Raw genomic sequence first — 25,809 nt, 5'->3', positions numbered from 1 at the left:
AAAAAAAAAAAAAAAAAAAGAGATGGGTTGACCTCCCACAGCACAGATACCACAAAGGGCCTGCTGCTGATGGCCAAATGAAGTCCTTCCACACCACGATGGGACAGCTCTGCGCATCCACTAGGATGGCAGTCATCACCCAGCTCTTGAAAATTCAAGAGTCCCACAGCACCCACTGCAAAGCATCTACCCAAGAGAAAGAAAAACATCCACCCATGTGACATAGCCATACAATGCAATAAGCCTCCCCAAATGCAAAATGGTCCCTATAAGAAGAACTGAGGCTTCGAAACACACTTCAACATGGAACAGACATCACACCCTGGTCAGATTTCATCTCATTGTGTCAGTCCCCAGTCAGACCCATATACATGAAAAGTCTTGGGGTGGAGGGAGGGAGTGTCCAATAGGGCAGAGCCTCCTTCTGGAAAGCCACTGGGAATGACCACATGACAGAGAAAAACTCATCAAACTATCCACTGGAAACTGCTACGTGGGAAGTTTCTGTTGTGTGTATTCTAGCACAATCAACAGACTAAAATGTTATTTTTGGAAAAGGCAGTGGGCAGGCACTAGCCTGGAGCCACAGTCAGCCCCTGAATGGAAATGAGACACTGGACCCCGTACCCACCCTCCAAGACACAGAGGCACTACCAGCCCCGCTCATCCGCATCTATTTCTCTCCCCCTCCTGAAAAGGTCAACCCAAGCACAAAGGCTGATAAAACCCATCCCAAGTTTGGGTGAATCCTCTAGGCTAAAGAAGCACTGGCAGGTGTTTGAGACACCCTCCGGTAGAGAACATGGCTTGAAGTGACCCAGAATGCTTTGGGAAAGTGAAATATTCAAGATCATCTCTCATGGGCATGGCTGATCTGTGATACAACAGTCACTACAAAGAAGACAACTGAAAGCCATACAATAGGGGCTGAGAGCTGGCTCAGAAGATAAAGTGCCTGCTGCCCAGGTCTGAGGACCTGAGTTCAGATCCCCAGTACCCACAGAAAGCTGTGCATACAAGGCGGCACACATCTGCAAAGCTGGTGATGGAGGGCAGAGAAAGCCAGGGTGTGCTCCAGGCTTAGTGAGAGGCCCTACTTCTAAATGTATGCTGGAAAACAAGAGAGGAAGATGTCCAACCCAGACCACATGTGTATATACAGATGTGCACCTGTACACATACACACACTCCATACACATACAGATGTGCACCTATACACACACACACACTCCATACACATACAGATGTGTACCTGTACACATACACACACTCCATACACATACAGATGTGCACCTGTATACACACACTCCATACACATACAGTTTATTCTTTTAAAGAGAGAAAGCCACAGCTGGGCGGTGGTGGCTCACGCCTTTAATCCCAGCACTTGGGAGGCAGAGGCAGGCGGATTTCTGAGTTCAAGGCCAGCCTGGTTTACAAAGTGAGTTCCAGGACAGCCAGGGCTACACAGAGAAACCCTGTCTTGAAAAGACCAAAAAAAAAAAGAGAGAGAGAGAAAGCCACACTATAGACTTAACACAAACACACACACACACGACACACAAATCACAGAAACAATCTACAAGGATTCGGGCAGGTTTATGGTTTTGTCTTGGGCAATATCAGCACTGTGTCTGTGACAGGACAAGGGAACCAGGTTCCCACTCACCAGAGGTGTCAGCACACCAGGTCCCACAGGAAGGCTCCCTACAGCAGCCACAGCCTGCACTCTGGATGGCGAGGAGAGTGGAGAAGCTTCTGGACCTGTAAAGACAGGAGCCAGGGCACTGTCAGGTGGGACTGCAAGGGGCACAGGGTCCAACTCTCCACAGACCTTGGTTTTTCTGAGCTTAAAAACAAACCAACAGTTGGACTTTCTCTTTACACACATGGCGTAGTTATGCTGGTCCCCTTCCCCAGTGCAGCTGAGCCCCGGATACCAGACACAAATTAAACAGGAGCCAGGCCACAGGTGGCCAGTGGGGACACCTGTGGGTGTCCTGGTCTTTGGCCTCATCGCCCCACACACATGCTTGTTGTGCTGCTGTTTCCTCAGGGAGGGAAGAGGGACCCAAGGTGCCCAGGACTAAGAAAATCAAAGCTGAGGAAGTAAAGAAACATAAGATCATAAGAACATAAGATCAAGTCATTATGAACAGTGGCAAGTGCTGGGGGGTGGGGCTCTTCAGTGGAGCTGCCTGCAAGGTGTACAAGGAGCCCGTGGGATGCTGCTTTCTTGGTCATCAGTCATGCTCGGTGTGGGTCTTTCCAATGATGCAGCTGCCTGTAAGTCATCCACGCTCCTGCAGATGTAGCCCTGACCCATGGCTCCTGGGAGCAACTGTCGCGAATCTTCCTGAGAGTACCCCTCATATGCACTCCTGTGAGTCATCCTAATATGCTCACTGGTCCACTGAGGTAGATTCTGGTGGAATAATTCCTTTGGTCTGTACTTTGGTAATCAGTGTTCATGCTGTCCTAGAAAGAGTTACAAAACCACACAGAACAAGCCAGAAACCCTAGTGGGATGGGCGAAATCCCACAACCAAAGCTCTCTCTTCACTCAAAGGACATTTTAGCAACTCTGGCCAGACACTCAGAGCCAGTCTCTACCTGCCCCAGCAGAAAGGCCAAATGAGAGCATGGATTTCTAAGCTGAGTGGCTGTACCAGGGCCCCTACCTCTGCCAGGCAGGGAGGTGGGGAGAGAGATATAACCACTGGCATCAAGGATGCTCTCCTTCCCTCCAGTACCTGCTTGGCCATCTCAGGGAGCCTGGGCCTCCAGTCACCTGGCAGCCACAATATGTCCATCACTGTGCACTGGGCTATCATCAGAAGATAAATAGAGGCAGAGCTGCCACACTGTCCAGGGGCAAGGCTACTCCACCAATGACATCAGTAGAAGGCATATGGAGGGCCAGAATTCCCACACCTTCCAGGAGAGACAGAGACTTCTCCAGGTTGGGATCTGTAGAGGCCATGAACTCCAGCTCTCCCTAAAGGAAGTGAGGCAAGGTTCATGCCCACCTTCTCTATGGAGGCAGCACTAAAAAACAAGAGTTATCCGAGAGTGATGGTGCATATCTAAAATCCTGGCACCAAAGAGTTAAAGGTAGGAGGATCAGAAATTCAAGGTCAGCCTTGACTATATAGTGTGTTCTAGGCTAGCCTGGGCTACATTGGAAGGCAGAAGAAGAGGAGAAGGAGGGAAAAGAGGAGAGGATAAACCCATGAAAGTTCATATCAAGTTACATCATTATTAATGATGCCAATGGAAAAATAGTGCCAATGGAAAAGTCTAGAAAACAAATTAAGGAACACAATGCCTTAAATATAAGGCAGGGGCCATGAAAAAAAAATGCTGAACTTCTCATTAACAACCGTGGAGTCAAAAGAAGGCAGCCCAGGACTTAGCAAGTGAAGACAGGGGGGACTGACAAATGCTCTGTGTGTGGGAAGAACAAAGCAAAGAACTCACATGAATCCATCAGCAGCAGACCTGTTGTCAAGGTGGCCAGAAGTAGGGCCAGCAAGCTGGCACCACAAGTATAGACCCCATGACCTGAGTTAATCTCCAGAACTCACCTGTCTTAATCAGCTTTGATTGTCAATTTGACACAGCCTAGAGTTACCTGAGAAAGGTCTCAGCTGAGGGATTGCCCAGGTCAGATTGGCCTGTGGGCATGTCTGTAGGAAACTGTCTTGATTGTTAATTAATGTTGGAGGGCCCAAGGCACTAAGCATGAGCCTGTAAGTGAGCCAGAAAGTTGTGTTCCTCCGTGGTTTCTGCTTCAAGTCCTTGCCCTGACTTCTCTCCCCAATCGAAGACTTTCCCTCACACTTTCTCTGTGACCTGAATGCGTAAACCAAATAAACCCATTCCTCTCCATGTTGCTTTCTGTCAGAGTGTTTCACCACAGCAACAGCAAGCTGCAAGGAGAAAAACAACTTCACAAAGTTGTCCTCTGACCTCCAACTGTGTGTTATGGCATATGTACCAACCTCACATACATACATTATACACACATATGCACATAATACAATAATAATAAATGCAATGTTTTTAAAGGATGGATAAAGTAACCTCTTCAAAAAAAGAAATAATTTAAAAAGCAGGACTGTGAAGCAGGAGGGGAAAATGCATATGGTGAGCAAAAATGTGCAATATTCCCCCCTTCTCAAATTTTCTAAATTTTTTTTGACAATCACATTTTTTAAAAAAACTGTAGCACATTTGATAAGAATCTAAATTCGCATAAAGGAAATACTTGGCAATTACAAGTGGGGAGGGCAGAAGATCATAAAATAATAAAGTATATATTCTACTCAAACAAGTTCCACAGTAAGTGATAATAAAGCTAGTGTGTGCAGTGCCTAGAGCAAACAGTTATGCAACAGATGAACTCAAAAATACTACTTAATGCAGATAAGCCAAAATGGAACCCCACGTAAGGATTCGCATAACCCACAAAAAGGAAGGAAAAGAAAACAGAAAACCCCAAAGAACTAGCATAAGTCCTTGCATGTAGTAATTCCATTAAATGTAAATGGTCAGAAGTATGGCAACTAAAAAATAGAGCAGGTTCTTTTTAAAAAAACCTCATAATTATATGAGGACAAAAATTTAGTTTTAATACAATGGCACAGGCAAGTAGAAAATAGAAATGATGCAAGGCACATTCTACAACATAAGTCCAAGACAATCAAGACAGCTGTGGCAACAGTATACAGCAATCCTGATATACATGCACAAACAAGGGCAGCAAAGAGCATGAAAAACCTGACAGGCAAGGGGCAGCTTTCATCCCACGGAGCAACCACACAACACATTTTTTTTTCAATTGTTCATGAGAATTCATAGTGCTCAACATATACATTACAATCAAGAATCTCAAATTCTGTATTCCTATCTCTAGAAGCTTGAAAGTAGACACCAAATTTTGCAAACGTATAGGCAAATCAGGAGGACCTGATAGCCATCATATGAGGGGAAATAAGCCAGGCACAGAAAGATAAATTCCACATAGCCCCATTGTAGAACTTAAGAAGTAGAGTGAATAGGAGCACATACTAGAAGAGGAGTATCAAGAATCCAGGATATGGAGTGGAGAGAGGAGATAATGATAGGATGGATAATGGATATCAGAACATAGTACAAGAGGGAAACAACCCTAGAGGTATAGAGCACAATAGAACAATTATATTCTACAAGTAATCATATGTTTCAAAATAACTAGAGAAGGTATTGAAGGTGACCAATATATGGAAACAATTACATGAAAAGGTGGAAATGTTACTCAGCTTGACTTGAGCAGTATAAACTACATACACATCAGTTATAATGCTATAACTCATACAAAGAAAAGTGTTGAGGCATCAGCACTGACTACACAGACACCCTATGGACGATACAGGAGGCATCAGCATAGATCACACAGCCAACATACCCTGTGGACAAGGCAGGAGGCATCAGCACATACCACACAGACCCCTAAAGATGATACAGGAGGCATCAGCATAGACTATACAGACAACAGACTTTGTAGATAAGGCAGGGGGCATCAGCAACAGATCACACTGAAACTCTATGGATGATACAGGAGGCATCAGCATAGATTACACAGCCAACATACCCTGTGGACAAGGCAGGAGGCATCAGCACATACCACACAGACCCCTAAAGATGATACAGGAGGCATCAGCATAGACTATACAGACAACAGACTTTGTAGATAAGGCAGGGGGCATCAGCAACAGATCACACTGAAACTCTATGGATGATACAGGAGGCATCAGCATAGATTACACAGCCAACATACCCTGTGGACAAGGCAGGAGGCATCAGCACAGACAGCACAGACCCCCCTATAGATGATATAGGAGGCATCAGCATAGACCATACAAATACTCTATGGAGGACACAGGAGGCATCAGCATAACAACATATCCCTTGGACAAATCAGGAGGCATCAGCACAGACCACACAGACAACATACCCCATGGACAAGGCAGGAAGCAACTGTACAGAGAACAGCTATGGCAGAACACTATAATCAGCTTCACACATGTATATTTCATAGCAAGAATGAAATAAGCCAATTTATCAAGAAATGAAATTAAAACATGCCCAATGTGAATAGGTAGTTTGGATAATTCCCTATACCTATTAGGAAGTTTAATTCCTAGTTTTAAGACCCAGTTTTGCAAGAAAAAGAGGCCTCTGGACATACCTGATTTCACCAGGGAATTGCATGAAATATTTAAAGGAGACTTGAAGTGAGAGTGGGTAGGAGATGGTGAAAAAAAAACCAGCATTCATTAAATGCATGTATGAAACTATTAAAAATGTTTTAAAATAATTGTAAGAGAAAAATTAATAATTCCAATTCTGCACAATGTGTCCTAGAAAACAGAAGAGAGAACATGTCCCAGTTCACTGAATGAAGCCCTCAGTAAGAACACTGATATCAACAACAGAAAAATAAATAAGGTTTTGTGAAGAACCATGGTATCAATATTAGATGAACACAAAACCAAGAGATGAACATGGATTTCCTGAAGGGAAATCCTTGAAAAATATCCACAAATGGGGCTGGGGTTACAGCTCACTTGGTAGAATCCTCAGTTCCATTCCTAACACTGCATAAATGGTGCATGGTGGTGGCCACCTGTAATCACAGCACTGGAGAGGAAGAGTTCAAAAGTCACCTTTAACTACATAGTGAGTGCAAAGTCAGCCTAGGATATCTGAGATTCTGAGACTCTGGCTCTCTCTTTCCCCTCTCCCCTCTCCCCTCTCCCTCTGTCTCGCTATATTATTTGTATATAAATTATATTACCAACTATAATTCAACCATATATGAAAATAAATATACACCAAGTGGAGTTCATTCCAGGATACAAGGCTGGTTCAATATTTTGTTTTTAAAAGTTCATTTTTAAAAGGTGTCATCCTGAAAAAAAAATTAACAAAATTTAGCATCTATCTGTGGCAAAGACTCTCATTAAAAACAAGATGGAAATTTCCTCAACTTAATACCTACCAGGAGCCAGGCATGGTGGTGCACACCTTTAATCCCAGCACTCGGGACGCAGAGGCAGGAGGATTTCTGAGTTCGAGGCCAGCCTGGTCTACAAAGTGAGTTCCAGGACAGCCAGGGCTATACAGAGAAACCCTGTCTCAAAAAACAAAACAAACAAACAAACAAAAAACCAAAATACCTACCAGGAAACCCATCAACTTGCAGTCATTAAAAAGTGAAGGAACAGGTGTTTTACTGGAAAAGCTTGTACCCACGGGATGAGGTGAAGGTGTCATCTCTCACTGCTGCTGCTGCTGAGCACAGCACCAGGTGCTCCCATGAGTACAACATGGTAAAAAAAGTAAAACCTGTCTACAAGCAAGTTTTCCTGCCTCTCAATTAGAGAACACCACAAGGAGTCTAGAAAATCAAGAATACGGCCAGGCGTGGTGGCGCACGCCTTTAGTCCCAGCACTCGGGAGGCAGAGGCAGGCGGATTTCTGAGTTTGAGGCCAGCCTGGTCTACAAAGTGAGTGCCAGGACAGCCAGGGCTACACAGAGAAACCCTGTCTCGAAACCCCCCCCCCAAAAAAAATCAAGAATACTCCAGAAATAATACATTGAGACATGGAGATCACAGATTATAAGATGAACACTCAGAGCCAGCAAGATGGCTCAACAGAGAAGGGCGCTTCCTGCCAAATCTCAGAACCTGAGTTCAACCCCTGGGTCTTCATGATGCAAGGAGAGAACTGATTCCCCCTGAGTGACCTCTCACTTCCACAGGCATACCTATCCCATCCAACATGTACTAAACAGATAAATGTAAAAAATTAATTCTTAGGTATAAATACAATAAAAACATGTCTAGGAGTTGTGCTTTGACTCTACACAATGATGAAAGAAACCACATATCTATTTTTAAAGACTTATTTTTACTTTATGTGTATATGTGTTCTGATTACATGTATGTATGCATAACATGTGTGTACAATGTCCTCAGAAGTCAGAAGGAGGCATCAAATCCCCTGGAACTGGGGCTAAAGTCAGTTGTGATCTATCATGTGGGTGCTGGGAATTGAACCTAGGTCCTCTACAAGAGCAGCCAGTGCTCTTAACTGCTGAGCCTAGCTCTCTAGCTTGTCTAGCATAATGGGATCCCTGGGCTAGATCATCAGCTTACAGAAATGTACACATGCGCGCACCTACACGCACACACACATGCTACTGCAAAAGAAAAGGAAAGAAGAATCTATCCAGGTTCAAGCTTTATTATGTAGTATTACTACAGTAGTCAAGTATGGCTGGTTCTGGTGGAGAGACAAGAGACATAACTGTAGACCTAAGAAAGATCCCAGGACAGGGAACAAAGGCCTATGTGCACATATACAGATGCACAGGAACATGCTCATATCTGTGCACACAGGCGTGCATGCACCCAGCTGGTTCCCAGGCCATAGACAGTTCAGTGGGACAGGGTCATTTACAGCCAACAATGCTGGAAAAGTTACATATCCACAGGAAAAATGAGTGTCAAACAGAATTTTATGAAAATGTTTGATAGCCTTTTGTGAAACCCTGAAGCTTTCAGTAAAACTAGGAAGAATTCTTCAGGGTGCTGATGAGGTAGCACCTGCTTGAACTCCTGCACTCAGTGCAGTGCAGAGATGCAGAGGCCAAGGCAGGATTACAGGGAGATCAAAGCCTCCCCTTTCTGACAGCCCTGATGAAGGGACAAAGACACAAACCACAGTGAACATTTGTAAACCACACACTTGACTCGCAGAGTACTCAGCACTCATCAGTGAAATCCCAAACCATGACAAGCCAGGTCAGAACAAAGGAAACGGGAGAATGTTTAGCAAAGAAGACATAGACAGCTATAAGCCCATGAGGCTGGAGCCAGAATCAGCACCAGAGATACCCGCACAGCATGTGATGGGATCAGCTCCATCAGATACATGATGGAGTGCTATTCAGCCATAATGAAAGATGACATATCCCTTATAGGAGAAAATAGATGTGATCGGATACCATATGAAGTTAAATAAGACAGACCTAGAAAAATACCTGCTTATTTTTCTCTCACAGGGGAATCCTAAAAAGATTCTCTGAGAAAATGGAAGGAGAATATGAGAGGCAAAAGAGGAAAGGAGTGTGGGGGGACAGGGAGAGTATAGTCAACATCATTGAATGAGGCATCTTTAGGAAACCCATCACTCACTATGAATTTTATATATACTGATAAAATGTCCTTACAGCCAAAACACTAAGTAAAATCAGCCATGACTCTACTCCTATCGGGACAGCTAAATTACAAAATAGTAATGCCGTCTATTTTCTTTTTCTTTTTTTTTTTTAATTTATTTTTTTAATTAGGTATTTTCTTCATTTACATTTCAAATGCTATCCCAAAAGTCCCCTATACCCTCCCCTACCCTGCTCCCCTTCCCACCCACTCCCACTTCTTGGCCCTGGTGTTCCCCCGTTCTGAGGCATATAAAGTTTGCAAGACCAAGGGGCCTCTCTTCCCAATGATGGCCGACTAGGCCATCTTCTGATACATATGCAGCTAGAGACACGAGCTCCAGGGGTACTGGTTAGTTCATATTGTTGTTCCACCTATAGGGTTGCAGACCCCTTTAGCTCCTCGGGTACTTTCTCTAGCTCCTCCATTGGGGGTCCTGTGTTCCATTCAATAGCTGACTGTGAGCATCCACTTCTGTGTTTGCCAGGCCCCGGCATAGCCTCATTCAAGAATATGGAAGAACTGGATGGAACTGGATCATGCAGACATTACTGGTGAGGAAATTAAATGGCGAAGCTGCTCTTAAAACCAGAGCCACGGTTTCTCTCTATCTTTAATTTAAATTTGATTTGGGGTTTAGGTGGGAAGTTTTGTTTGTTTGCCTGCTTGCTTGGTTTTAAACCTTTTTAAAAATTTACTTTTGTTTTACATGTATGTGTGTTTTGTCTGCATGTATCTCTGTGCACCACATCCATGCAGCATCCATGGAGGCCAGAAAAGGGCATCAGATCCCCTGAAACTGGAGTTAGACATGGTTGTGAGCAGCCATGGGTGCTGAGAACTGAACCCAGGTTCTCTATAAGAGCAGTCTGTGCTCTTAGCCACTGAGCCATCTCCCCAGCTCCCCTTGCTTGCTTTGAGGTTGTGGTCTTATGTATCACAGACTGGCCTCAAACTCGCCATGTAGCAGAGGATAACTTATAACTCTTGCTTGCTCCTGCATCCACCTCCTAAGTGCTGAGATCACAGATGTGTGCCTCAAGCAGAACTGTGCTGCCTCTGAGAATCCATTCAAATAGAAGATGGGGGACTTGCCACAGCAGTGCTCTGGGGTGTCTACGTGAAGACGCAGGCCAAGGACACAGCTCCACAGCAGAATACCTGACTAGCAATGGGAAAATGCCCAACACCAAAAATTGCTGCCAGGAAAAATCTCACCTCAGTGGCAACATAGCCTTCTGTCCAACTGATATAAAAAAAAGAAAGGCAAATGGAGATCAAGAGCACAGCAGGAACAGAAACAATACAGTTGCAGCAAAACCCATCCCGTTTAAATCAGAAAAGCCACAGAGGCTCAAGGAGGGCAAAGGTACCTATCTGAAGAGTGTGACAGCGGGCAAGCCTTTGTCTACTGAAGGAAAGCACAGGGGCTGAGATGTCCAGTGATGGAAAAGAGGAATAATGGTACTCTGAACTGACCGCACTCAAAAGGGAGGTATGAGGGTGGGGGATGCAAGAGAGGCTGAGCAACTTCAAATAGACACATCACTGGACAGGAGATAAAGCCACAGAATCAGTTCCTGTCACCTACACTAGACAGTTCACAACCACAGACACCTGTAACTATGGCTTCAGGGGAACCAAAACCTCTGGCCTCTGTGGACCCTGAACTCATCTGCACAGACAGACACAAAAACATAATTTAAAATTTTTGTAAAGAAACAATCTGGGCAGGTCTCGAATGAGTAAGAAACTGAATCAATAATTTGAAAATCTTACAAAGAGAACCTGAGGCCAAGGCGGCTCCTCAGCAAATGCTAAGCACTGAAAAAAAAAAAAAAAAAAAAAAAAAACCCTCAGGCCGTGATTCCTCAGTCTCCCCTAGAATGGAATTGAACCTTCCCAAACTCATCTCCACGACCAGTACCGTCCTGGTCTCAAACCTGACCTCACAAGAAACCTTCAGGCCCAATGTCTCTTGAGAATGTATCTACAGAAGCTGAGGAAATCCCAGCTACTCAGGAGCAGGGGACTTAAGGGAACAGTGAATCCTGGAGAGCAAAGTTAATCCCAAGAGGAAAATGTCCAGGACTCAGTCAGTGTCATGCACCACACTAATTAAGTAAATGACAACGGGATGTTTACCATTCCCAGAGCAGCAGAACAAGCATTTGACCGGATCCAACACCCAGTGAACCTCCTTAGTCCAGTACGGGATTATTGTAAAACTAAGCCCACAGTGAGAGATGACACCACCCCCAGAATCAGGATCAACCAATTTCCACTCTCAACACTGCTATCCCACCCTCCCCTGGAGGTCAGCAAGGCAAAAGTGGCAAAGAAATAGAATAAAACACTGGAGAGGGGGAAAGCTCATGGGTCCCAGCTAGTAGCAGTCATGGCTGCTGGGAGAGGAGACACTGTTTTCTGAGTTTTGGCCTTTGCTGGGCTCCCATGCTCCGGCAGTCAGCTCCATGCCTAGACCCACACAGACACCCTATTTAAATTCAGTGGGCCACAAAACAAAACCAAGACATGAAGGTGGGAGAGAAACGTCCTGAGGAGCAGGAACTAAGGGGCTGGGATGGGGATAAGGCACAGTGAGGAGGTATGACTGGATTATGCACATGTGTGACATTGGCAAAGAACAGATTAAAATCTGATTTTTTTAAAGGGTGGTACTCAGGCAAGTCTCAGATGATAGCCAGTCTAGTGCTATGGGGCCCAGGCAAGCAGACAAGCTGTAGCCCAGTGCCAAGTGGCCCAAGCAGACAGAGCAAGCCTAACATGATCCCTAGATGCCACCTAAGGCTATGGTGAAGTCCTGGCCCATGCTGCTGCCAAGGGCCATGTCTGGGTCTGTGGCCCTGCAGCAGCATCGTCTGTTATCACCAAAGGCCAGGTGGACATCCCTGGTCTGGGCTGCCACCTGGAGCCATGTTGATTTCAGAGGGCTATGCAGAGCTGGCCCCACCCCTTGCCTGCTGATTGTGGAGGAGCTATCCCCCAAGATCATGAGAGCAGGAGAGCTGGCCCTGCCCCTCAGCAGCTATAGCACTCAGGAGAGTGGGCCCTACACTTCACCTGGGCAGCACAGTAGAGCTAACCCTGGTGGTAGGGATGCAAGTGAGCCAACCCTGAAGATGTGAGCTTGGGAGAGCTGGCCTCACCTTTGGTCTTCCCAGCAGTAACATGGGCAAGGGAGAGATGCCTCCCTCATCCCTCACCACCTACAGCAGGTGGGAGAGTTGGCCCTGCCCTGCTGCAGCACTTGGGATAATGGGCCCTGCACCTCTCCAGGATAGCACAGTAGAGCTGATTGTGGTTATGGGAATGTTGGGGATATGGAGATGTGGGAGATGAGGGCCACGCAGGCAAGCCATCCCAAGGGTGTGAAAGCAGAGCTGGGAAGCTGGGTTTGCTCCTTGCAGGCTGCAGTAGTGGATGAGCTTGCCAAAGCAGTGCTGGGGCGCTTGCCCCCTGGTGGTATGGATATAGGAGAGCTAGCAAGTTAACCAGCTCAGCTACCACCCAGGTCCCAATCCAGGATTTTGAGTTGGCCCACCCCAACATCATTGATGAACTACTACAGTGCATGAAGGAGCTGGTCCTATAGCTCCAAAGCAGCAGGATCTCCATGGCACAGGACAACAACAGGATATTTGAGAAGAGTGAGTATCCAGGATTGATAGTATAACAGAAACCAGAGGCCTAGAACCAGACCATGACTCATTGCAGTGAACATTTGCAAGTAAAGATGTGTGGTCAAAAGGGTATACTGTGTGGGATTATAAAAGGGTATAGATGAGTGGAATTGGATGCATGATGTTGATAGATATTTTATGTAAGCCTCAGTCATAAGTATGTGGCTACAGAATTGATAGTATGGTTATGCCTTTGAGAAGAAAGTCTCGGGGATAGAGAGATGGCTTAGCAGTTAAGAGCACTTACTACTCTTCCAGAAGACCAGGATTCAGTTCCCAGCACCCACATGGTAACTCACAACCACCCATGACTCTAGTTCCAGGGGACTCTAATGACCTCTTATGCTCTTGCAGGCATGCACATAGTACGTATACATACATGCAGATAAGTGTTCTTCACATAAAATAAAATAAATAAATTTAAAGAAAAATGAAGAAAGACCTGGGGCTGGAGAAACGGCCTAGCAGTTACATATGCTTGCTACTCTGCTCTATATTGCACATGGCCTTAGGGTCTTTGGGAAGAGCTAAGGGATAGATACTGGAAAGTCTAGGAAGGAGGCACCATCTATGTAGCCATCTATAGCTGTGCAGAAGTCATCATGCATGCTTGGCGCAGACTCTGCAATGTGGCTGCTTTAGGGTCCTCAGTGCTCCTGTAAATAAACCTAATTAAATTCAACATTTCCCGATGAATATAACTTTGGTTAACTTGTTTTGGTAAGAATTGGACTTTGGTTTGTCATTGGGACTTTGGGGATAGCAGATAGATGTAAGGAACCTGGTTTTACAACATCCACCTTGACTCTATTTGAAAACTGCCCAGTTGTTCTGCTTGCATTTTCTAGATACCCATCAGGCCTCCTCCATCTGTAGCCTGGAAGGTTCCCCTCCTTCCCCCATCAGTCTAGACTCTGGAACCCTTTCTTCAGATAGGACCACTTGGTGACCATCTAGAGCCCACGACCAGATTTCAAATGCCTCCTGAATGGTGAGAATTTATTGTTCACAATTCCCCACATGACAGATCTGACTTTCAAATCCAGGTCCTGTTCTTGAAGGTAGACCCATGCTCATTGCAGTGGTTCTCAATGTGTGGTCCAGGGAACACAAAGGGCTCCCCATGGCCCTTTCAAACCATGTTCATAATAATAATAAGATGTAATTGATTTAACAATATTCTCACTCTCCATGTAGGTGGACTGTGCTGGAGGTTGTGGGACTGAGACAGAGACAGCTGGCTTCGGAAGCAGAGACAGGAAGCTCTGTCTGCCAACCAGGCCACAGAGAGGCTTTGCAAACTGGAGTGATGTTCTTGTAAGTGTTTGCTTCCTTCTGGAAAACACTTGGTGTTCTAGTTTGCTTCCTGTTGCTGTGAAACAAGAAATGACTGGCTGACAGCAACTTGGAGTCAGAAGGGTTTATTTAGCTCGCAGCTTACAGTTCATCATGAAGCTCAGTGAGGGCCTGAACTCAACAAGGCAGGAACCCGAAAACAGGAACTGAAGCAGAGGCCATGGGAGAAGGCCGCTTACTGACCTGCTCCTCTTGGCTTGCTCAGCCTGCTTTTGTATATAGCCCTGAACCACCTGCTCAGGTGTGGTACCTCCCTCAGTGGGCGGGGCCCTTCCACATCAATCATTAATCAAGAAAATCCCCCACAGACTTGCCACAGGCCAATCTGATGGAAGTCATTTCTGGATCAAAGTTTCTTCTTCCCAGGTGTGTCAAATTAACAACAAAAACTATGACAGTTATGTTGGGGCCACAAGATGGCTCAGAGTGTAAAGTACCTGCCACCAAGTGGAATAATCTGAGATTGATCCCCAGGGCCTGCCGCAGACCCTTTTGGTCCCTGTCTGCATAGAACGGGTCTCTGGTTGCAGGTGGACAAGGAGTCAGCAAATGAATGAATGACAGATCAACATGAGAGATTGTGTAGAATCTGAATGTAATTTGTCAAGTCGAGCATCGAACTTTTTATACAGAAGAATAACAAGAAACCAGGCGAGATACATCCGCTGAGTTACAGTGACACAAAACATAAGGAATGTATACATCAAAAGAAGGTGGGGACCAGGCCACTGTCACTAAGAAGGGAGCCAGGTGTAATGCTAGTCTATTGTTAAACCCACCACCAGGGGTTTAGTGAAGAAACCTGTCTCAGGGGGATTCCCTAACTCTTTCATGGTAAACCCACCTATTCCCTAGGCCATTGTGTATTCCCTTGTCTGGGTAAGACTGGCTATTGTCCCAAGTAAACACTCTGCAGACCAGCCCTGAGCTCCGTTCTCTGTAATACCTAATTAGTTTCATCATCTCTACTAGAAGTAAATTTGAATGTTACTGAATAGGTAACATTCTTACCGAATTCCTACTGAATTCCAAGTTTGTCAGCTTCAAGGCCTCAAAGATTTTCTGGGACATTGGAACACTGGTGAAGGCTTAGCTATGTCAGAATTCAATCTTTAAAGGCACTTATAATAAAATAATACTAAAAGAGAGCACATGGATCTATACACCAGACTAATATGGGGATAGGGTATGAGTATACAGGTTATGAGAATGCCAAGGTTCCAGGAGGTTGAGTTTCCTTGAAACTCTTTGCCTCGTGAGTGCTTCCAGGCCTCTCGGCCATCAAGCAGACTTCACTGGAGTGTGCGTAGCAAGGGCCCACATGGTAGAATGCAAAGAACCAACCCAGCAAGCTGTCCTCTGACCTCCATATGTGTGCATTTATGCATGCACACGTGCGCGCACACACACACAATTATTAAGTAAAATAAAAAGTTTTATTCTACTTATTTATTTATTTTAAAAAATAGATTTCTTTTGTTTGGAATTACTATATTGTGGAAAATATTTATGTTACCAGCCAATAACTTTATTACTATTATAAAAATACAGTAATAAATACTTTGCCTTTTTGTTTACAAATTCCTTTTTAACTCTTTGGCAAGACCAAGAATGGAACACAGGGCCTTGCATGCACTGTGCCACCTGGCTGTACCCACCACCCCCTCTCTTTTTCCAGCGGTGGGAATTTAACTCAGGCCTTGCCCATGCTAAGCAAACACTCTATCACTAGGCCATATTCCCAGCCCTCTCCTTCCATTCCTGACAGGACTATCAGTAGACAGATATAAAGATACACTCTCTGGGCCCCTGAATCCTGTTGTAAGATGCCAAAAGAGCCCCAAGACCCCAAGTCCCTTGGCCCTAAGTTTGAGAATCACAATGCTTCCCTCAAGTGAGAAACAGAAAAGCAAGCCAGCATGTCTCCCCAAGAAGTGACCTGCACTGATGAAGGCTGACAGGTGGCTGCCTGGGCCCACACCAGCCATGGGACCTTTATCAGATTCGGTGTTCTCTGCCTCCGTCTGCTCCCCCAGAAGATGGAAGGTGTCATGGAGCCTGTCTTCTCCAGGCTGGGATGAAGATGATGCGGTACTGAACAACCAAGAGCTCCCCACACAATATCATGATTACTTTTCCTTTCTGGCCACTATGAAGGCTCAGGAATGAGAGAGAAATGAAGGAGACAACCTGGAGGGCTCCTTTGACCTGAGATGACGCTGCCTGCCCTAAGGAGCAGGTGTCCGGGAAGGCAGCACCCTGTGAAACCAGGTCTGTGAGGGCTAATATTGTCAGCTTGAGAGTATCTAGAACCACCTAGCATGCCTGTGAGAGTTTCACAGTTAGGTTAACAGAGATGGGAGGACCTGCCCTGAGTGTTGGTAGCACCATTCCATGGGCTGGGGTCCTACACTGAGCAGAAATAAGAGAGGGAGCTGAGCACCAGTGTTGAGAGAATATCTTGTGTGTTGTATGGATGCATCACCTGTCAATTAAAAAGCCTATGGCCTATGGCTTAGGCAGGAAATAGGAGGTAGAACATCTTGGAGGCAGAAAGAATTCTAGGATAGAGCAGGCGCCTCATGCTCCTGCCTCCGTGCCTTCTCTGCCGTTGTACACTGCATCCTCACACTGTGGGCCTTCAGTTGTTTGTGTCCAGTGTTCGTCTCAGCAATGAGAGAAGTAACTAACATAGTGTCTTAGTTATCTCTGCCCAGGATGAACTGAGGATGAAGCTGCACCCACAAAAAGCCATCTCCCTGTTACTGAAGCCAAACTGGAAGCCATTATAAGTGTTGCAGTCTCAGGGTTAAGTGGCCCCAGTATTTTGAAATACACATCCCAACCCCTTCACCTAAACTCTCCTACATACCCCAAACCTTGTCAAAAGCAAGTTATCTCAAAAGGAACAGAACAGATAAGAGGAGGGTACAGCCCAGAGAAGACAGAAAACCCACAGCCACCCAGCATGAGCCACTTAAAGCCAGGGAGGCCAAGACACTCCCCAACAGGACCCCCAAAGAATCAGAACAAACCAAAGGTAGGTGTTACTGTTGCTTTGGCAACAGGCTACCTCTGAATTACAGACATCAGTGGGGGAAATGCAGAGAGGGTTTCTGCCGCTCCCCTCAAGGAGCTCCAGAAACAGGAGTGAGGCATTTGTCCTTGTGTGTAGAAAATTATTAACAACAAAACCAGGCCCCCGTTAAGACTCCAGGAATGTCTCTCTCAGCTGCTTGTGGACTCTGGGTTTGTTCACTGTTTACCCATGGCCATTCACCCCCATGCCCTCCTGCTCCCAACTTCAGTAAACACCCTGGAAATGCCAACCTGAGTTGTACAAGGTCTATGCCTCTGTGGGGATATGCATCACTCCTGGGCCAGAGTGTCTACCTGCTGGGTCTCCAAGGCCTCTGAGGGCAAGTGTTGTTAAAATTCCTCCCTTAAGGGAAGATGTGAACAATGTCTACACTCAAGGTCCTAAGAGCAAACCAAAGTTCAAGTCCACCAAATACCCTGAGGAACCAGCTGGGGTCACCAGCACAGAATAGGGAAGGGGTTATTAGCAGGAGCATAAAGGATCTGAGGATAACCACACTGGAAAGTCTTCACCCAACACGGATGATAGCTTCCCCACAGCTGTGCAGTTGGAGCCCCCTTTCCCTAGCCTCCCTTGACCAATATACTCTAGCTCCTCCCCAAGATACCAAGGCACATGCAGTAAAGGCAGAATTGGCTGGGAGGAGTAACCAAATTATTCAAGTAAAGATCCAGTGGCCCTCATCCCCTCTGTGGTGGTTTAAATAAAAATGGCTCCCATAGGCTCATAGAGAGTGGCACTATTGAGAGGTGCGACCTTGTTAGAAGAATTATGTCATTGGGGGTGGGCTTTGAGGTTTCAGAAGTTCAAGCCAGGCCCAGTGTCACTCTCTCTTCCTGCTGATCTGGATGTAGAACTCTCTCAGCTACCTCTCCAGCACCATGTCTACCTGCATGCTTCCTGTTAGGATAATAAGGGACTAACGCTCTGAACTGTAAGCCAGCTCTAATCAAATGCTTTCCTTTATAAGAGTTGCCATGGTCATGGTGTCTTCACAGCAATAGAAACCCCAAGACACCCTCCTTCTAAGCAGAAATGTCTACAGTCGGCAAGCCCCTCCCTGATGAGAATAGCTGGCATAGCTGATCTCATGAAGATGGAGGCAGGCTGGCTGGAAGGAAGAGCAGCAGCTAGAAGGGTTCACTGGCTTCTTATTGCTGAGTGACATTTGAGAGAGATGAAGTCTGGAGTCTGGATGCCTGGCACTTCATCCCCAGGGACCTGACACCAGGTGCAGCTGATAGACGGGACAGATCCTGATAGCTTGCCAGACCCCACTGCTGGGACTTGAGGAGGGGTGAGGGGTGGCACTCAGCGCAACCTGCCACAGCTAAGAGAGAATCGATGTCTATTATTGAGGCAGGGATCCCCTCACGGGAGTACCCAAGTCTTGCATGCTCTGGGGAAACCACGGGGGCAACCTCCTGTGTCCTTTCTGAGCACCCCTCTCCCCACAGAAGTGACTTGGGATTGGATTTCTCTGCAAAGCTGAGGCTCCAAGCTCACATACCACCTGTCAGGCTGGACAGCAGAGGCCAGGCTCAGGCTATTCTTCAATCCTGCAAAGTTGGAAGCAAGACACTCTCAAATCCGAAAGCAATAAAGAGGCTGTAGGCCAAGAGACTAACGTGCGTAAAGCTCACTAGTTATACACTGTCACTGCCTTAACCTAGGAGTCACCACCTTACCCAGATGAACCTGGATGCAGGTGAAATGCATTTTGCCAACTTAGGGGCTTGAGAGATGGCTTAGCCTGTAAATCATCTGCAACCATAGCATAAGACTCTGAGTTCAGTACCAAAAAGTCATGTTAAAATGCATGCAACATGCATGTAATCCCAGCACTGGGGAAGCAGACAGGAGAATCCCTGGAACTCACCAGACAGTTCAGCCCCCTTGTTGAGCTCCAGGCCAATGACAGACTCTGTCTCAAAACAGGTGGACAGTGGTCCTGAGGATGTTACCTGAGATTGACCTCTGACCTCCACACATACAAACATATATATGTGTACACACACACACACACACTTGCAGGATTTTTTTTTTAATCCTGCAAACTTAGGTGGTAACTTTCAGTCTGTAGGGACACAAAGTCCTCCCAGACATAGCTCATTTAGAAAAAGACCTTTGGGGTATGTGATGGTTTGTATCTGCTTGGCCCAGGGATCGGCACTATTAGGAGGTATGGCCTTGTTGGAGTAGGTGTATCACTGTGGGCATGGACTTCATACCCTCAGCCTAGCTGCCTGGAAGTCAGCATTCTGCTAGCAGCCTTCAGATGAAGATGTAGAACTGTCAGCTCATCCTCCACCACGTTTGCCTGAATGCTGCCATGCTCCTGCCTTGCCGATATTGGACTGAACCCCTGAACCTGTAAGCCAGCCCCAATTAAATGTTGTCATTTTTGCATCAGTCATGGTGTCTGTTCACAGCAGTAAAATCCTAACTAAAACAGGATGACTCTTCCCTACAGCCCTTTCTCAAAGGGCCCTACTATTTTACAAATGAGATTCCAGACCCACTGGGGAAGATCACATACCCAGGTGGTGACCTCTGGGTACCAAAGGGTTGATCTGGTGATGGTCCTCATCAAAACACCAAGCTGCCCACATCTGCTCAGGGAAGCACATTTCCACTCACACCTTTTCCCTCCCTATGTCTAAATATCTGTGGTGTCTTTCTGGCACCTGGTCAGCCAAGATCAACAGACACTATCCTACTGTCTCAATCCACAAGTGACTTTCACAGACTGTGACTAAGGTCACAGGAAACCTTTAAAACATTCATTTATTTTGTTTTCTTGCTGATGAGTTGCTAGGTTAATTAATAAAAGACCCAGGAACATAAAACATATCACAGAATGAAAAATTCTTTGGAGGAAACAGTCACATAAAGAATAAAGGCTTGGGACATGACTCCAGGGGAGAATGATGGCCTATAATCCCCAGTGAGGGGCTGGGGCATAGGTCAATGGGTGGGCACCTGCCTAGAATCCTCCAGGAAGAGGATAAAGGTGTGGCTTGGTGGGAGGGCATAAGCCTAGAATCCCCAGTGAGGGGCTGGGAACATGGTTCAATGAAATATTTGCTCAGCACCATCAAGGACCTAAGTATGAATCCCCAGCACCTTCCAAAAATTTAAGGAGCACTAACAGCTCTGTAAAGCTCATGCATGTGCCTTAGTGGAGTAAGGATTGAGCCATGGTGGTCTGTGGTTGATTGCAAAGCCTGGGTGCTATAAAAGAGTTAGCCAACAGTCATTCTTGACTATTGAGAACCGCAACATCAAAGACAAATCGGCATCCGTTGAAACCATGTAAACTATGAAGAAAGATTTAGATAAAGACTCACAAATGCGTGAGAAGTCTAACCGAGAGTTAAACGCAGAATGTGAGATGGCATAGCAGGGTTACCATGTGATTTGCTCTAACTTTGCCAGGTATAAGAATGCCTCAAAGAAAAACAGTCAGAAAATGGGAAGATACAATATGTAGGTTTTAATAAAAGTGATGCTTTTAGAGAAGAAATGGAGAGAAGGGGAAAAATGCTTTTTTAGAGAGACCTGGCCGCAGCACAGCAGGGTCACTATAAGTGTGCAAAGGTTTTATCCCTAATGGATGCATCCGAAGAGAGTCTCCTAGGTGGAGGCTCTAAGCTAAGCATCTCATGACGTGCTCCAACCATCTTCCCTACTAAAAACTCTTTAAGTTTCTCAAAGTGGATTCTTGTGACTCCTGCAGGAGAATTCCAGGGTGCTCAACATAAGGGAGCAAGTGCACCTTTCTGCACCCCTGAAGTTCATCATATAGAATCCACAGACACAGCCTGAGAATCTGTCAACTCCATGGCCCCACTGAGCCCAAGAACTGGACTAGGAGAAGCACATCAAACACGGGCAGTTTTTAGAGAATAACCCCATCTGCCTGTGCTAGTCCTCTGCTTGGAAGAGACATCTGGCAGCCAATCAGAGAGCTCTCTACTTACTGCTACTACCCATTGACACCCTCCTCCCCCAATGCTCCCAAAGGCTTTTAAGAGCTTAATCTCTCAGGAAGTGCTATATGCTGCAGCTGGCCTGTCCCTAGGACCAGGCATCAGAATGCTTCAGGCTGCTGACCCTGAACAGGATCTGGGTACCAAGAGGGACACATCGTGCCCCTTCCTGATTAAGACTAGGACATCCTCTTGATCAGGAGGAAGGCTCCTATCAGAGGCAACCTGCAACCCAGACACCTGAATGTTCCCACCAGAGCCCAGAGTAGACCCTGTGAGCCATGTCAAATGGCTCTGAGAATCTGCTTTCAACAATGATAAAAATGCACATCCTATCAAGACGCCTGCTCAGAAATTTCGGCTTTTCGCCCACTAACTCAATTTCACACCACAGGAACAAGACAACTAATTTTCTGCCACATTCTGGTGGCACTTCCCGCTGAGTGATGTGTGTTTAGCTCAGGCAGGGTGTGGGAATGTGGGCTGAGCCCCCTGGGGCTGCCCAAGGTACAAATGGGGCTCCTCATTCACTATATGTGGGAACCATAGGCAAGTGGCACCTCTCCAGAGTCTCAGGCTACTGGCCTGGAAAAGGGAACAGAAGTCAGCCCACCCTGGTTCTAGGACATCAGACATAAGCATAAGACATCAGCAAAAGCATAATAAAGCTACCTAGGAAAGCAGGGTTCACACAGCTTGCTCTGTCCTCTCCACAGTGGCTGATTGACAGTCCCCAGGATCTAGGTGATCTACAGTCATCCTCGGCTGTGGTAAGGCCTGGCCCAAGCCAGAGAACGCAGTCATTCCATTCTTCCGGGTGGTTTGTACTGTCCCCTTCATAACAATCAGGGTCTTCTCTGTGTTCTATAGCACCCAATAGCCACATGTAACCATCCCCTGTCCCCACATCAGCCCAGAAACCCCAAGAGTAACAACCTGTATCCAGCTCCAGGCCTGACACCCAGCAGCAGACACACCCCCCCTCCAGATAAGATCTGTTCATCTTAAATTTAATGAAATAGCACAGAAAACAGCCTAATTTCTGGTCCATCTCTGGCCCACTGAAAATGGCAGACCTCTCCTTGGGGTGGGCTGGTAAGCTTCTGTGCCCAGACCAAATGTCACAAGGTTCGAAGTAGGGATTCCAAGCTGCCAGTCCATATCTCAATCTGTTCACATTCTTCCAACATCCATATACCAGTACCAGGTGAAGAACTTAGGGGCTCCAAAGAGAAAAACTATAAGTCTGTGTATGGATCCCCACGTCTGTCCTGACCAAGAGGTTTGGGGTTATGTGAATAAACCTCCTCAACGTTACCTCCCATGGGGGTCACAGCCACAGGTGAGGGTACTGAAGAGATCAAAATGCCAATTTAAACAGGGTGCTCTGGCCGGACCTCTCTGCTGCCCTAAGGAGCCATTGAGGCTGCAAGCCCTGCAGCATCAGGAAAGGGGTCAGTAGGAAGGGTGTAGCCTTGTTTGGGGACATTTGCATGGTCCCACACAAAGCCCATTTTGGACAAGCCCCCATTGTTCCCTGGAGCCTGCAGAGACCCCCAGAACCCTCCACTTAGGACATAAGTATTCAGAAACAAAGCACAGACGTCATCAACTTGCTCTCTCTCCAGCTCCATCTCAAGGGCTGGTTTGCTGAAGATCGGGCAACTCCCAGAATTCTCTTCTGTCACACTTTCTTCCTCACAAGGGAATATAAAATTCCGTGCTGTCCCCAACTCCTTCACAGCGTCCAGCTGAAACTACTCACATCTCAGCACACACACAACCCCACCAAGACCCAGTGTTCTCGATAGCACCCCAATCCCCAGACCTGGACCAACTAGGCTACTCATGATCCTGACAACTGTGCATACAGCCTTGAGGTGGGTTAAATAACTGGGTGAGTGACTTAATTACAAACAAGTCACATCTCCCGCCCCCCCCCCCAGGAAATCACTTGAGATACCAGGAAGAGATTCCCTGCCTGTCCCATTTCACCAAGGGCTGTGGCCAGGGTCCCTGGGAGACACCTTCACCTGCATTCCAGCCTCCTGGCACAGGGGCCTAAAGATGCCCAGTTAGCCACTTAGTTCCTCCTTCTTGGAAAAATCCCTGGTACGAACAATGGGTTCCATTTCCTTGAAAGCACTGCACCCCTGGCAGTTGTGACTTGCAGCCTCTGTGGAGCCAGCTCTAGTCTTCTTGCCCACTTTACAAACAGGTGATTCCTGGTTCCACACTCCCTTCCAGGCTACCACTCTCTTCCATTTATCATCAGTGTCCCGATCTTTCTCAGCTCACTTCAGCTGCAGCAAAAGGTTTCAATCTCCATCAGACTCTGCCTAGTATCACCTACAAGTGGTTGGAATGTTTCCAATCAAGGCACCTCCAGGGGCCCTTGTAATCATGCCACACACCATGCAGCCTGCAGGGTGCCAGCCCTGAAGTGGGACATGGATCAAGGCTGAGTCTGCAGTTGGTGACCCACCTGCAGAACCTTCCCTAGTCAGGTCAGCAAGGTCCAAGGTACAATCCCAGTTAGAGGTCACAAACTACTCTCCAATCCAGACTTCCAAAATTATCTCTGCATGCTGAAGCTCAGCTTAATTAGCTGGTTGACCTCATTAACGTTCGAACTTCAGTTCCGGGGGGAGGGGGGAAAAGAGGTCACACACCTACCTAATTTACTACCTCGAATTTCCACAAGCAAACCACCAACTTCAGATGTCCTCTGAAGGGTTCCAGGACTGTGCCTGTAAGTGATCTGTAAGCCATTGATTGGAAAAGCTCCAGAGACCCCCATCCGTGGGCTCAAGGTACTTTCTCAGATGAAACAACTCAAAACCTTTTTTAAACCTCAGCCAGCAAAAAAAGAGTAGTCACTAGAATCAGCCTCTCGCCCACCTGGCGCCCCTAGACCCCAAAAACCTCACAGTGCCCCACCTACTTGGAGCTGAACAGCTAGAGTGTTTCACGTTGCAAGCCCTTGCACTTTCTGCAAATGGGTGAGGAGGTGCATGGAAGCCCATCCTATCTGCACTCCAACTGCAGTGTGCAAGGCAACCCTGGCGCCCTCCGAACTGGGGGGACAAGTTTCCCTGAATGCCCTCACCCTTCACGACCATCTGAGAGGTTAAAGGAGACTCACCCTACACACTCCAGTGATGAGGTCCAGCAGATGCCCTACAACCTGGAAACCCAGGAAGCGAAGTCCCGCGCGACCACAGCATCCTGGCAATGAAGACCACTACAAGTCCTGCAAGCACCCTCTGAGCCCAAGACGAAGTTTACAGGATGATGTCACCCGGGTCGCACCTGCTGGCTTCCTCAGAGGCCCCCCGCCCAGGGGGCGAGGGCGTGGCCTGGGTCTGCGTCTTCCAGAGCCCTCCTGGTTACCCGGTACCCAGGGTTGCGCGGCCTCGCAGCCCAGAGAAGGCGCCTGGGGCCCCGGGCGCGCGGGAGAAGCTGCCCGCAGCGCCGAAGGAGGGATGCCGGAGCGAAAGTTGCCAGGGAAACTTGAGTAACTCGAGCACCGGTGCCAGCCTCCTGCATAATTCACAAGCAGCGGCGGGCGGACGCGGGGGCCGTTCCCCTGCGCCCGCCGGGTCCCCACACCCCTACTAGGGAGCGTGGAGGTCAGGGGTCGGGCACCCGGCAGGGGGTCTGGACAGCCCCGGATCTCCCGGAGCCAGCTGCCGCCAGCGCGATCGTGCGCAAAGCAAGCAACTGGAGAGAATCTGAGAGAGCGCGCATCGGGTCTCTTGAGACAGAGAGATGAGGGCTCGGGTCCCCGCCCAGTGCGCCCCCTGGCGGCCCTGCGGCGGTTCCTCTGCAGGGCTTTGCTGGCCCAACTCCCCAGGAAGCAGGGGATCTACAGGACAGGAGATCCTGGGCATGAATTGAGGCTGATCCACCTGCCCTGGTCCGGGGAAGGAGTCAGAGCGCTGGAGGAAGCAGAAGTCCATAGGCTCAGGGGACAAAGAGCTCTGAGCTCTGCAACCAGGTCGCATCCAGGGCTCTTGTAACTGGCCCCTGCCGGGGGGAAAGGGTCATGGGGGAAGGGGTACCTCCTAAGAGACGCAAACCGCACCTGCATGCACGTATCCCTCTTTCCCAGCTCCCATGTTCAGCCTCTGTGTGTACAGGGGCCGCGCTGACTCGGTCGCCGTTGCTTCTGGAATCCAGAGGCACACGCTTGCCTCAAGAAGCCAGGTTGGGTGCCCGAGGGCCACCTACTATCCTTCCCTGCCTGTGCGTCTCACCTGGTTCCCGCGTCGGGGGCGGGCCCAAGCCCCAGGGAGGACCTGAGATCCAGAACCTGTCTCAGCCTGGAAGACCGACCACGCCGCGCCTAGCCGGGCCGAAGGTTTGGGGGTGTAAAACGCAGC

The 25,809-nt window shown here is 47.4% G+C and overlaps 1 protein-coding gene across 1 annotated transcript in view; it reads right to left on the bottom strand.

Annotated features, from left to right (window-relative positions):
* Positions 1 to 25,171, bottom strand: part of Shank2 (SH3 and multiple ankyrin repeat domains 2) — a 449,788-nt gene extending 424,617 nt beyond the window's left edge. The window contains exons 1-2 of the mRNA XM_029479123.1: positions 24,570 to 25,171; positions 1,670 to 1,764 (exon numbers count right to left, since the gene is read on the bottom strand). The gene's annotated coding sequence lies outside the window, so the exon portion shown is untranslated. The remainder of the gene's footprint in view (positions 1 to 1,669; positions 1,765 to 24,569) is intronic.
* Positions 25,172 to 25,809: the final 638 nt, after the last annotated feature.

This window comes from Mus caroli, chromosome 7 (assembly GCF_900094665.2).
Source record: "Mus caroli chromosome 7, CAROLI_EIJ_v1.1, whole genome shotgun sequence".
NCBI lineage: Eukaryota > Metazoa > Chordata > Mammalia > Rodentia > Muridae > Mus > Mus caroli.
The sequence above is the reverse complement of the archived record's forward strand: the minus strand, read 5'-3'. Positions and strand labels throughout refer to the sequence as shown.